We start from the raw sequence: 13,923 nt of genomic DNA on the forward strand, positions 1-13,923 counted from the left end.
TCCAGTAGAGACCTTTTACAATCTTCTACCGTAGAAAGGCCGCGTTCAGTACCTACAAAATGCACACAGTTATTAATATCTTTATATGATCACTACAACAAGTCACCAAACACTGAATATCATACAAGGGCACAAGCAGACAAGTTATGGTGAGGTGGGCAAAGCCCTATCACGTTCTATGCACTGTTTTACCGAATAAGCAAAAAACAGCTCCTGTCACAAATATCTATAGGTCAACGGGACAACAGAAGCAACAAAGTTGCAACATGGTATTTTTTTAATGTTCTTTAAAAAAAACAATGAATACATTACTGTATCCCCACTCCGGGCTGCTGTTAAATGTATCGTTGCAATGGGGGTACCCAGGGAACTCCATGAATTAAAGAGGAGCTTTAATTAAAGGTCAGCAGCTACAAATACTGTAGCTGCTGACTTTTAATATTAGGGCACTTACATTTCCAAGCTACTTCTCTGCCTTTTGGCTAAGATCAAGTGTAGTATCTGTTCTTCAATACAACAAATGGCCACTGCCCTCACCTAAAACTGGCTTTTGCAGCAAGTAGCACATGGAAGGTCAACACATGCAAAACAAAACCAAAGAAATCCCAGCTCAACTTACCGACCAGCCTGCTAACCAACCAAATTATCCTGTCTAAATACAGCATAGTTGCCAACATTCTCAAAAAATTTCTGAGGACACTTTTTTGTCTGTAGGCAGAGTCTTATTATAATTAGGAGGACAGGGCATTCGTTTTTAGGCGTGGGGAAAGGAAAACGCAGAGTGTAAAAAATGGGCATGGTTTAAAGGAACATGGGTGTGGTTTGAATGGGGCGTGGCTCAAAGGGGTATGGTTTGAGTCTGAGATAAACAAGGGAGAAAGAAAGGAATAGGGAGGGAAGGAGAGAAGAGGAAGGAAAGAAAGGGGGGTGGAGGGACAGCAGGCCCAGATCCTACAACACAATAGAAAATTTCAGAAAGTTTAACAATCAACAGATAAAGATACTCAAAACACCTGGTGTTGGCACTTCTATCATCCCGGCACCATGGTTGTTATGGTGTCAGGATGATTGAAGCACATTATTTCTATTATTACATTGTAATATAAAATTAAGTCATTCAACTCACCATAATGCAGAATCAATGGGAGCCCTGAGCGTGTCACTTGCCACCATCGCCTGCCACCAGATGTCATCAGGTGTCCCCAGCAGAGCCCCTCCTTACATCTGGTGTCCCCAGTGGAGCCCACCTTTACATCAGTGCCCCCCTCTCGTCGGACACACGGGGTGGAGGGTTGGTGGCAGCTCCATTTCCCGTCTTTCCCCGTTTGTTCAGTGGAGAGGGGAGGGGCCTCCGATCCGTGCAGTCAATCGACTTCAGTGTACAAGAGAATTGTCTACATGTACACTGATGAGAGAAGCTGATTGGCAGCATGGGTCGGAGTCCCCTCCCCTCTCCATTGAATACACAGAGAAAGCCAGAAAGAGATCTCGTGGCGGTGGCAGCTCGCTGCGGTCTTTGCCAAAAACAGTCTTAATTCCCACGACTAAAGGAAAATCCCGGGATTTTCATCGGGATGGACTCTGATCGGGAAGAGGGTCCAAAAATCGGGGTTGTCCTGGGAAAATTGGGACTGTTGGCAAGTATGATACAGGGGTTTAGTTTGCACACATTTGTAAATACATGCGTAAGCTACAAAGCCCTGTCAAGGCACCCCAAAATTTTCTGTAGTTCTTTGGTTTTGTCTTGCATGCGTTGCCCTTGCTGTGATGGCCAATTATAGGTGGGAGAACTGGCGAATTGTGTGTACTGTTGAAGTACTGGACACCTTTGCTGCCATGGTGCTATGTGTTGGGTGTCCAGTGCACCCCTATACCTTTAAGGAGGGGTGGGCTCCATCCAGGTTTACCTGCCCCCTGCCTATCCATTATGTGCTTCTACTATGGAGGCTCTCAAAATTTAGTTAGGACTACAGAAAATACCACAGTACCTTGACGAGGCTCTGTAACTTATGCATGTATTTGTAAATGTGTGCAAACTAACTCCCTATTTTTAACTCATACTGTTAGATTGGATGATTTGGTTGGTTGCAGGCTGGTTGGTAATTTGAGCTGGGGATTTTTTTGGTTTTGCTTAGTATCTGTTCTTTTCCGTTTCCAGTAGGGGTGCTATGCCGTCATTCCTGGGGGGCTGGGATCACTGGAAATATAGTATCCCTGCTTCTATGATGGGGGCTCTGAAGGCTAGTACCGACTGGAACATAAACTGGGGTGCCAACTGGCAGTTGGGGCATGGTAGTAATTCAAGACTTGAGAGGCTCAGTTCCTTCTGGTTTGAGTGGATCTACCTTGTCTAGCCATGGGCTGGGAAGGCAGAGAGTCTGCCATGTCTGTGCCTCTTGAGGAGTGGTCACCCTAGGGGTGCTCTTAGTAACATTTTGGTGTGGGACCCCACAGTATGAAAAGGCCCATGATCACACCACAGCACTAAAACCTTTTTCTGCACTGTGCCTTATAGAGATAGGCCTTCTGGCTAAGTCTGGGGCATTTTTTGTTATCAGGCCTCAGGGCCTAACTGGTGCACTTTGTATTTATTTATTTATTTTATTTATTCTTCTGTGTGTGTGTGGTTTGTTTTTCCTCACTGGATGGAGGGACGGTGTGAGTCCATGGTCTTGCTCTGAAGTCTACAGGGAGGATGAGTGGCCCTTAGGTTACTTCCTCCCCTGAACCTGGGGGGGTCTCTCTTTGGGCTGGCTATGAGGAGAGGGGTCCCCCAGGCCTTCTAGCTAGGTGGACCAAGTCATACCCTTTGTCCCTGTGACAAATCCCCGTCCTCAACAGGTCTATGTCTGCCGTAAATGCTTCCTCTGTCCAGAACCAGCACTATCCAAGACCCCTTAGCTCACCCAGTCACCAGCCATAACTCACTGTAGGGTGAACAACAACATCAAACTCCTTTATTCAAGCACATGTTACAACAGACATATAACTCAGAGACACCCCCCCCCCCCCCCTTGGATTCAAGGTGGGGTAAACTGACACCTCCATTTGGCTTTGGAACGATGAAGAGATTCAAGTAAAACCCCGAACCCTGATCTTTTGGGTCCACTTCTACTATCACCCCCTGGAATAGTAAGTGATCTAAGGCCAGAAATAGCGTTTTTTGCTTTACTGGATCCCTGGGGATCATTAACTTTAGGAAACAAGAAGGTGGAATCTCCTGAAACTCTAGCTTGTAGCCCAGAGATACCGAAGAGATCACCCACTTTTCCCGGATCTCTTCCCGCCAGGCTCCTGCAAACTGCAGGAGCCTTCCCCCCACTCAGCCGAGCGGGGGCGCCCCTTCACAAGGAAGCTTTTGGGCTCTGCTTGGCAGGCTTTCACCCCCAAGTCTTCTTCTTCTGCCCCTGGGCTCGGCCCTGAGCCTTTCCTGTAGAGGAGGGTTGAGAAGGCCGTCGCCACTGCTTAGAGCTTGATGCTCCGGGAGAGAGAGCACGCCTGAATGAAGGACGTTTGCTCCTTTTGACTGGAAGGAGAGTAGACTTACCCCCTGAAATCTTTGGACAAATTTGTCTAATTCTTCTCCAAACAAACGTTCCCCTTTAAACGGGAACCCAATCAAATGCTTCTTGCATGACAGCTCAGCTGCCCAATTCTTTAGCCATAGGGCCCTACGCATGTGTACCAACATGAGGGACAAACGTGATGCTTGTTGGACAGAATCCAAAACCGCATCAATCATAAAACACAGAATTTAAGGTATTTCTGCATAATTTTCTATTTCCTCATTGGGAAGGAGCCCAAGCATCTGCTTAACCTGTTCCTTGAGGAACTGACACAACCCCACGGCTGCGACTGTAGGTTGCACTACAGCGCCAGTCATGGAAAAGGAGGCTTTCAACAAAGTTTCCAGCTTCTTATCAGTTGGATCCTTAAATACCTGAGCATTATCCAAAGGACAGGTCAGGTTTTTATTCACACAAGAAACAGCCGCATCAACAGATGGGACCCCCCACTTCTTGGTGAAACTTTCCTCCAGAGGATAATGCATAGAAAACCTTTTAGGAGGAGCAAACAGTTTATCGGAATGTCCCCAATCCTCATACAACAATTCATCTATTAAGGGATGAATTGGAAAGGAATAGGCAGTCTGTGGGGCTTTCCTGACTCCCAGGGAAGAAACAGAGGACGTAGCAGGCATTCTGAATGTGGTACGCACCAATTCAGTATAATACTGCACCTGCTTTCTGAGTGCCTGGGAGGAGGGGACTCTCTCCTCTTCCTCTGATTCATCCGACTGCTCATGATCCCTGTCCCAAGATAGGGATCTCTCCTCATTGTCAGAAGAATCATCTGAGAGAGGAATTTCAGCAGAGGGAGGGGATCTACCCCTTTTCCTGCTATCTTTCAGGGAAGCAGAAATAAAAATTAATTATTCTCCCTTCAAAACCCTCCAATGTAGCCCTAAGGGAGTCCTCAGTGACATAAACCGGGGCTGGGACATTAGGAGAGGCTGCAAAACCTGACAGGGGCACTGACTCGTCTTGAGAGGCTGGCTCCAGTCTTGCAGGGGGGGATGGTAACTTACAGGCATTTTTAGAACCCCTGGACCTAGGCGGTGATTTACCAGTGCCCTTGTTACCTCCCCCTGAGACCCTCTTACGAGGAGACATAGTTCTAAGCTGTAAAGCAGAGGTACTAGTACAAGTGCAATCACTGTTGTGCTTAAAGTCTCACAATAAATATATATGCTTAAACTGCACAACCTGATGCTGAGTAGGTGTCTAAGGTTTCCCTGGATCCAATCCCCATGGATGCTTACTGCCCACAGCTCCTGTGTCTCCACTTACAGTCCCCTGACACTCTGGGCTTTTTAAATCTGCCGCCTGGCACCTGCGCAGTACACTGACGTGCACGGCTCACAACCACACTCCCTTCTCCTCCATTAGTCCAGGAACGCGCCTGGCGCACGTGCACGGGGACCGCGGAATCCAGGGGGGAAAGAAAAACTCCATCGGAGCTGCGTGGGACCCCCAGACTATGTGGGACCCCTGTATTACCTCTATTGTGGCAGGGACTGCAGTGGAGACGTGAGACAGCTGGAGAACCAGGCTTCACTGAGCGTGTGTACTGAAAAGGCATGTAAGTATGCATCAGGCTGCTCTTACTCCCTCTAGGGGGGAAACCAGGTAAGACATACAACTACTCAAATGAAGAAATCCATCATATAATTTATATATATATATATATAGGATTAACTTCCCTTACCTGTCCCCGCCGCAGGAATTGCTGAAACAGACAAATTCCAGCCTTCACCCATCACGGCGGGCAGTGTTAGCCAACCTTCAGGTTTATCTGGGGCTCTTTCTCGGAAGATCCTCCTACCTGGACCTGTAAAAGACTCTGCCAGAAACTTTCGTGCGCTCTGTGTAAACAGTACACCAAGTCTGGTTTTCCCAGAGCCCAGTCTTCCAATAGGAGAGGACTTACAGGCCAAACCTCATTTCTTCGGCTGACAAGGCCCGAGTACAACCCCCCCAAAGCCATATCGCCAACTGCACAGATCTCCCCCCAATTGCCCCAATTCCCCATCGAGAACAGATTTTTCCCCACAGCCATAAACCCTTCTCAGCGCAAACCCCCTTCAAACCCACCCTCTCAGTACAGACACCCGCTTCCCTGCCCACCCTCTCAGTACATATCCCCACGTCCCAACCCACCCTCTCAGTACAGACCCCCGATTCCCAGCCCACCCCCTCAGTACAGACCCCCGATTCCAAGCCCACCCTCTCAGTACATACCCCCACTTCCCAGCCCACCCTTTCAGTACAGACCCCCGATTCCCAGCCCACCCTCTCAGTACAGACCACCGCTTCCCAGTCCACCCTCTCAGTACAGACACCCGCTTCCCAGCCCACCCTCTCAGTACATACCCCCACGTCCCAGCCCACCCTCTCAGTACAGACCCCCGATTCCCAGTCCACCCTCTCAGTACAGACCACCGCTTCCCAGTCCACCCTCTCAGTACAGATCCCCGCTTCCCAGCCCACCCTTTCAGTACAGAGCCCCACTTCCCAGCCCACCCTCTCAGTACAGACCCCTGCTTCCCAGCCCACCCTCTCAGTACAGACCCCCTGCTTCCCAGCCCACCCTCTCAATACAGACCCTCGCTTCCCAGCCCACCCTCTCAGTACAGACCCCCTGCTTCCCAGCCCACCCTCTCAGTACAGACCCCCTGCTTCCCAGCCCACCCTCTCAGTACAGACTCTCGCTTCCCAGCCCACCCTCTCAGTACAGACCCCGCTTCCTAGCCCACCCTCTCAGTCCAGACCCCCTGTTTCCCAGCCCACCCTCTCAGTACAGACCCCCGCTTCCCAGCCCACCCTCTCAGTACAGACCCCCACTTCCCAGCCCACCCTCTCAGTACAGACTCCCGCTTCCCAGCCCACCCTCTCAGTACAGACTCCCCCTCCCAGTACATTCCTTCAATACAGAACCTTCTCAGTACAGACACCCAGAACAGACCATGCCCTCAGTAGAGTTTTCCAGCCCGGCCACCTAATACAGGACCCTTACCCCCTTGCCCTTTCCCAACCAATGACCCCAAAAAGCAAATTCACTCCCTTGTTAACGCTCACATTGATCATTGCAACTCCCTCCCTGTTTGCCGCCCTCTGCACAGACTACCCCCCCTTCAGTCTATCATAAATGCTGCTGCCAGACTCATCAGCCTTACTAACCACTCGGTGTCCTCCACCACTCTCTGGCAATCCCCCTCCACTAGCTTCTACTTGCCCAACCAATAAAATTCTAAATACTAACAAAAACTTACAAAGCCCCCCAGAACTCTGCCCCTAGATACATCATAAACAAATTTCAAAATATTGCCCAAACCGTTCTCACTGTTCCTCCCAAGACCTCCCGCTGTATATATCTCTCTTCACCTCCTCCCTTGCTTGCCTCTAGGACTTTTCCAGAGCCTCTCCTATCCTCTGGAACTCCATACCTTAATCTATCCGGCTATCTCCTACTCTCCTCTTTAGGTGATTCCGAAAACTCATCTTTTCAGGAAAGCCTATCCCTCCTCCACAGTGCGGGGACAAGGTCATCTAGAGCCCAAGACAAACATGCCAAACTTCATCCTGCCTTCTCCATATTATGTCTGAGCATTATTAATCTGCATTCTTACCCCCAAAATTTAAATTTCTTCTCCTCCCAGTACAAATCCACCCCCTACTGACTAAAATGTCCCCTCCTAATACACATCCTCCCTCTTCAAACACCCACTTACCATCAAAATCTCCCAAAATCACCTCTTTGAGCACAAACCTCCCCATCATTCCCTCTCTCTACACAAATCCCCCTAAACCCTTCTTAGCATCCCCCACTATCTAACCCCACTACTCATCCATCCACCCCACTGTCCCCTGTTAACCCCACTACCACCCCCTGTCCAACCCACTACCACCCCACTGCCCCATGTTAACCCCAGCACCACCCCGAACCACCCCACTGCCCCCTGCACACCACGCTAGATTCACTGTACACCCCCTACCACCTCTGTACACCCCACTACCCACCTTTTACACCCCACTGCCCCCCTGCACACCACACTGCTTCCCTGTACACCCCACTGCCCCCTGTACACTCCACTGCCCCCTGTACACTCCACTGCCCCCTGTACACCCCACTGCTCCCTGCACACCACACTACTTCCCTGCACACCACACTACTCCATGTCCCCCTCTGTTCTGCTGTCCCCCTCCATTCTTCCTCCATGTCCCCCTCTGTTCTGCTGCTCCCCTCCATTCTTCCTCCGTGTCCCCCTCCGTTCTGCTGCTGTCCCCCTCCATTCTTCCTCTGTGTCCCCCTCCATTCTGCTGCTGTCCTCCTCCGTTCTTCCTCTGTGTCCCCCTCCGTTCTGCTGTCCCCCTCCGTTCTTCCTCCGTGTCCCCCTCCATTCTGCTGTCCCCCTCCGTTCTTCCTCCGTGTCCCCCTCCGTTCTTCCTCTGTGTCCCCCTCCATTCTGCTGACCCCCTCTGTTGGAGGGGGACAGCAGAATGGAGGGGGACATGGAGGAAGAACGGAGGGGGACAGCAGAATGAAGGGGGACACAGAGGAAGAACGGAGGAGGACAGCAGCAGAATGGAGGGGGACACGGAGGAAGAATGGAGGGGGACAGCAGAATGGAGGGGGACATGGAGGAAGAATGGAGGGGGACAGCAGCAGAACAGAGGGGGACACGGAGGCAGAACGGAGGGGGACAGCAGAAGAACGGAGGGGGACATGGAGGAAGAACGGAGGGGGACACGGAGGAAGAATAGAAGGGGACATCAGAACAGAGGGGGACACGGAGGAAAACTGGAGGGGGACAGCAGCAGAACAGAGGAGGACAAAGTGTGAATGTAACACAGAAAGTACACTAACCTGTCCTGGTCCTGGAAGAATGTCTGGTGCTGACTGCAGGCAGCACTTGCAGACCTCGTGGGCGGGAGGAGCCTGGAGGAGGACTCAGTCGGGCGAGGCTCAGGCTGGCTGGCTGCAGTGCTCAGGAGGAGAGAAGTTTAAACAACTGTGGCACTGGCTCTGTCTGGTGGTGAGTCTGGTCATCGTCACTCAGGTCACTGGCGTCACTCTGTGCACTGCTGCCTGGTGGTGTGGCTGATCTCTCTCTCTCTCTGGACTACTGGGTGGTGGGCGCACGCGCTGTTCGCGTCTCAGCCGTATGATGCGGGCGGGTGCACTGCCCACACTGACTGCCAGTGCCGCCCATGTGTCTGTCAGCCCACCCGTCAGGCCTCAGCTGACGTCGCTGGTTGCTAGATACGGAGCAGCCCCTAGCCTAGCAACCAGCCTGGCAGCCAGCCTAATGATGTGTTAAACTTTATAAGGGTGGCGGGCTGGCGGTGGACTGGCGGAGAGGACTGGTCTGGTCAGTGGTCACTGTGTTTTTTTTTTTCATTCTGGGACACTGTATTGTCCCGGAAAGAAGGTGCCCGGGACACGGGACAAAAATCTCAAATCAGGGACAATCCCGGGCAATCCGGGACACGTGGGCACCCTAGTCCACAACCTCAAGCAGTCACACTCCAAACTCCACTATGGTGAAGACCAAAGAGCTGCCGAAAAAAGAATTAAAAAAGGTGCTGTAACTCATATTAGCAATATGGCCAAAACCCGGCCCCATCCTAAATATCAGTGTGATTTGAAAACCAAATTGTTTCCTCTAGGGAAAGGACTTTAAAGTGGGCTAGGAGGCCAGAAAATGTTACCAAATATAATAAAACATATCATTTTTAACCTCCCTGGCGATATGATTAGTTCTGGTTTTAGGTGCTGAAAGCGGTACAATTATTTTGCATGGAAATCTGGCGTTTTATATTGTAGTCCTGTAATTCTTAGGAATAAATCTCTTCAAACCAGAGTCTAGCAGACATCCCGGGTATGATAAAGTTTATAATATAATAAAGAATTGTCTTTTCCATCACTCAGATATATCAGCTCACCAGTACCGTAAGACCCTGATCCTACCTTTACTCAATGCTGCCAAATTATGTATCCCTAGACACTGGGGCTCGCCTCAAGTACCAACCATTCCAGAATGGTTTAAACAAGTTAACAAAGTAGCTTACATGGAAGAACTTATTTTCATTGCTCGAGATTCCCCAGCCAAATTTTCTAAGACATGGGCCTGCTGGATGCACTTTAGAACAACCGATAAATATCGAACATTGATGAACTAACCCATGCACACATCCTGTTCTAGTATGATAAAAATCAACTGAGTACAATACCCTACACCCTCCCTCTCAGGGCGCTCTTGTTGGATGACTTCGGCCTCCCACCTAGTCCCAAGGGATGAGTTTGGGAGCCCACATGTCAATACAACCCCTCAAAGGTGGGACTTTCCTGTTACCGGGTGCCTTACTTACCTAATCCCCACCACCATAGAGCAATGGAACACTTAAACCATCCACCATTTAGCAGAGACTGCGGAGACAACCACTGTCCCCTCAACCCCCTTTGGCCCGCACTACCTAGCCCCGCCTCCCACCCCCGACACCTCCCCCTGCCTTCCACCCTGTCCCTGCATTCCCCTGTCCCTCCCCATCATACTAAACCTAGTTTTGTTACCGGTTGCGGCTCGGGTGCCCAAGTTGGATCACCCAAGTAATGATGGACGAACTTCCGACCGGACATTTCGCAAACGCGGACTGCGAACGCGGCCAAAAGTTCGCGAACCGGAACGTTTGCGGCGGGCCCCATTGACTTCAATGGGAGGCGAACTTCGCAAACCTATAGGTCAAATTTGCAGCCACAAAATAATTAATAGCTGTGCAAACATAGTCCCACCACATGGCCAATGACATAACACATGTATGAGGTGAATCTGGGATTCACAACTACAAGCATTCTTTTTTTATATGGGAAATTGTTGTGACAATTCAGGACTGTGGAGCGCATGAAGGCAATGGAGGAGAGGGAAGGTCAGGGACCAGGGTAGGCAAAGAAGAGGGTGCAGGAGATGATCACCAGCAGCGCCACATACAGCAATGACACCTGCACCGTGATAGAGTCATCTGACACCAGCACCGTGATAGAGAGCACTGACATCAGCAGCGTGACATACAGCAATGACACCTGCACCGTGATAGAGTCATCTGACAACAGCACCGTGATAGAGAGCACTGACATCAGCACCGTGACATAAAGCACTCACACCAGCACCGTGATATACAGCACTGACAGCAGCACCGTGATAGAGAGCGCTGACATCAGCAGCGTGACATAAAGCACTCACACCAGCACCGTCATATACAGCACTGACAGCAGCACCATGATAGAGAGCACTGACATCAGCACCGTGATATACAGCACTGACAGCAGCACCGTGATAGAGAGCGCTGACATCAGCAACGTGACATAAAGCACTCACACCAGCACCATCATATACAGCACTGACAGCAGCACCGTGATAGACAGCAATGACATCAGCAGCGTGACATAAAGCACTCACACCAGCACCGTGATATACAGCACTGACAGCAGCACCGTGACAGAGAGCACTGACATCAGCACCGTGATATACAGCACTGACACTTGCACCGTAAGCAGCCCCAGGAGGAAGTCAGCATAGCACAGTGATGGTGGGAGCCCCTCATAATGAGCATAGCACAGGGATGGTGGGAGCCCCTCATAATAAGCAGCCCCAGGAGTAAGTCAGCACAGCACAGGGATGGTGGGAGCCCCTCATAATGAGCATAGCACAGGGATGGTGGGAGCCCCTCATAATGAGCATAGCACAGGGATGGTGGGAGCACCTCAAAATATGCACAGCAGAGGTACAGCCCCAGGAGGATGTCAGCACAGCACAGGGATGGTGGGAGCCCCTCATAATAAGCAGCCCCAGTAGAAATATGACACTGCTCAACCTCTTCAAAGAGGAGGGTACGGGCATATAGTACGGTGTGCTTTTTTTGGACAAGGAAGTGAGCCAAATGAAGAAAGAAGGTCTCTGTGCTCGATTAAAAAAATTGTTTATAGACATATACATGGTCTACTGGTCACATGTTTTGAATTCCTCCGAGATCCATGCCTCATTCATTTTTAGAAATGTGAGGTAGTTAACACTGTCGTGAGCAAGGCGAGTACGCTTATCGGTCACGATCCCCCCTGCTGCGCTGAACGTCCTTTCGGACAGGACACTGGATGAGGGGCAAGCCAACAGTTCGATTCCAAATTGGGCAAGCTCTGGCCAGAGGTCAAGCCTGCCCACCCAGTAGTCCAGGGTAGTGATGGACGAACGTTTCGCCCGGCGGTCGTTTTGCGGCGAATTTCCGACATTCGCGGTCCGCACGTTCGAACGCCTTTTTCCGTCGTTCGCCGCGGCGGACTTACGTGTTTAATGTATACAAGAACTTTAACCTTTGGTGACACGTTTATCATGTGATACAGGACAGCCAATTGAGACATGACAGCACATGGACACTTGGACATTCCCCCTAACCTATAAATACACCCGATCCGGCGGCCATTTTACATTCTTTCTTCTGTCACTATAGGGACAGGTTCCTGTGTGGAGTAGGGAGAGATAAACCACTAGCTATTTGGTACACAAAAGTTCTTTTCAGGACTGGTATAGGTGTTAGGTGTTTATAGGTTTGCTGTGCTGCTGATTCTTGCAGCAGCCTGAGTGTCTTTTGTTAGTTTAGAGAAAGGGAAAGGACGGTGTATGCTACAGGGACAGCCAGATTAGTCTTTCATCATCATCATCATCATCATCATCATCATTAGCTGTTACTATCAGGTCCACAAAAGAGCTATTCCAGTAACCACTAATCGTTCCAGCCTACTCTTTTTTGCCAATTTGTATAGGGACAGGAAGGAAGCAGTGTTGTCAGGCAGTGAGGGTAATTTTAAAGACTTGCTGTTACTATTAGTTCCACAAAGGTTCTTTTCAGGACTGGTATCAGTGGTACGGTAATAGGCTTGTACACGTATAATATTCTTTCTTCCAAATATAGAAAGAATATTATACTTGACTGCTGCCCTTCTGCTGCAGTCTGCTAAACATTCACAACTCACTTGTTCCACAAAGCTCTTTATCAGGACTGGTAACTTGGTCTGTCTAGGGTGCTACGGTACATAGGCTTGAGTGCGGTACAGTCTGCTGTTCTGTAAGGACCGCTATCGGTCCACAATAGATAGGGTTGACGTGCACCACTGCTGACCGCTGCCCTATACTGCAGCAGTCCTTCAGCGGTATAGGGACTGACGTACAGTCTGCTAATCACTAACACACAACCTGCTTGTTCCACAAAAGTTCTTATAAGGACTGGTAACTTGGTATAGGGTGCTACGGTACATAGGCTTGAGTGCGGTACAGTCTGCTGTTCTGTAAGGACCGCTATCGGTCCACAATAGATAGGGTTGACGTGCACCACCGCTGACCGCTGCCCTATACTGCAGCAGTCCTTCAGCGGTATAGGGACTGACGTACAGTCTGCTAAACACTAATACACAACCTGCTTGGTCCACAAAAGTTCTTATAAGGACTGGTAACTTGGTATAGGGTGCTACGGTACATAGGCTTGAGTGCGGTACAGTCTGCTGTTCTGTAAGGACCGCTATCGGTCCACAATAGATAGGGTTGACGTGCACCACTGCTGACCGCTGCCCTATACTGCAGCAGTCCTTCAGCGGTATAGGGACTGACGTACAGTCTGCTAAACACTAATACACAACCTGCTTGTTCCACAAAAGTTCTTATAAGGACTGGTAACTTGGTATAGGGTGCTACGGTACATAGGCTTGAGTGCGGTACAGTCTGCTGTTCTGTAAGGACCGCTATAGGTCCACAATAGATAGGGTTGACGTGCACCACTGCTGACTGCTGCCCTATACTGCAGCAGTCCTTCAACGGTATAGGGACTAAGAGTTTTGTCACAGGGTGATTTAAAAAATGACAGGCAGAGGAAGAGGCAGGCCCTTCCGCAGGGGTGGTAGGGTTAGGGCAGGAGCAACAGCCTTGAGCCAAAGTGGGAAGTTGCAGAAGGTGCGTTCAATTACTTTAAAGGACGCACCAGACTTGGTTGAGTGGCTCACTCAGCCTTACTCTTCTGCACCCTCCTCATCCTCTCGATCTGCACCCTCTTCTTCACTCTCTGCTATGTGCACCCCCAAAGACACTACCACCAACAACACCACCACCACCACATACCTTCCGCTTGAGTCACAGGAATTATTTTCCGATCCATATCAAGAGGACATTTCTGATGCGCAGCCACTCTTGGTATTGGATCAGGAAGAGGAGGTAGCAACAAGCGCTACTCAGCAGTCTGACGACAGTACCCAGATCAGCCCAAGGAGGAGGTTGGTCCCCGGTGTTGCTGCCTACTCCGAGATCTCTACTTATAGCGGTGG

The 13,923-nt window shown here is 50.2% G+C and overlaps 1 pseudogene; it reads left to right on the forward strand.

The window, feature by feature from the left end:
• The first annotated feature begins 462 nt into the window (after positions 1-462).
• Positions 463-568, forward strand: LOC143999781 (U2 spliceosomal RNA; annotated as a pseudogene).
• Positions 569-13,923: the final 13,355 nt, after the last annotated feature.

Source organism: Lithobates pipiens, unplaced genomic scaffold (assembly GCF_037356315.1).
Source record: "Lithobates pipiens isolate NorthernLeopardFrog02 unplaced genomic scaffold, aLitPip1_a1.2 Scaffold_19, whole genome shotgun sequence".
In the NCBI taxonomy this organism is placed as follows: domain Eukaryota; kingdom Metazoa; phylum Chordata; class Amphibia; order Anura; family Ranidae; genus Lithobates; species Lithobates pipiens.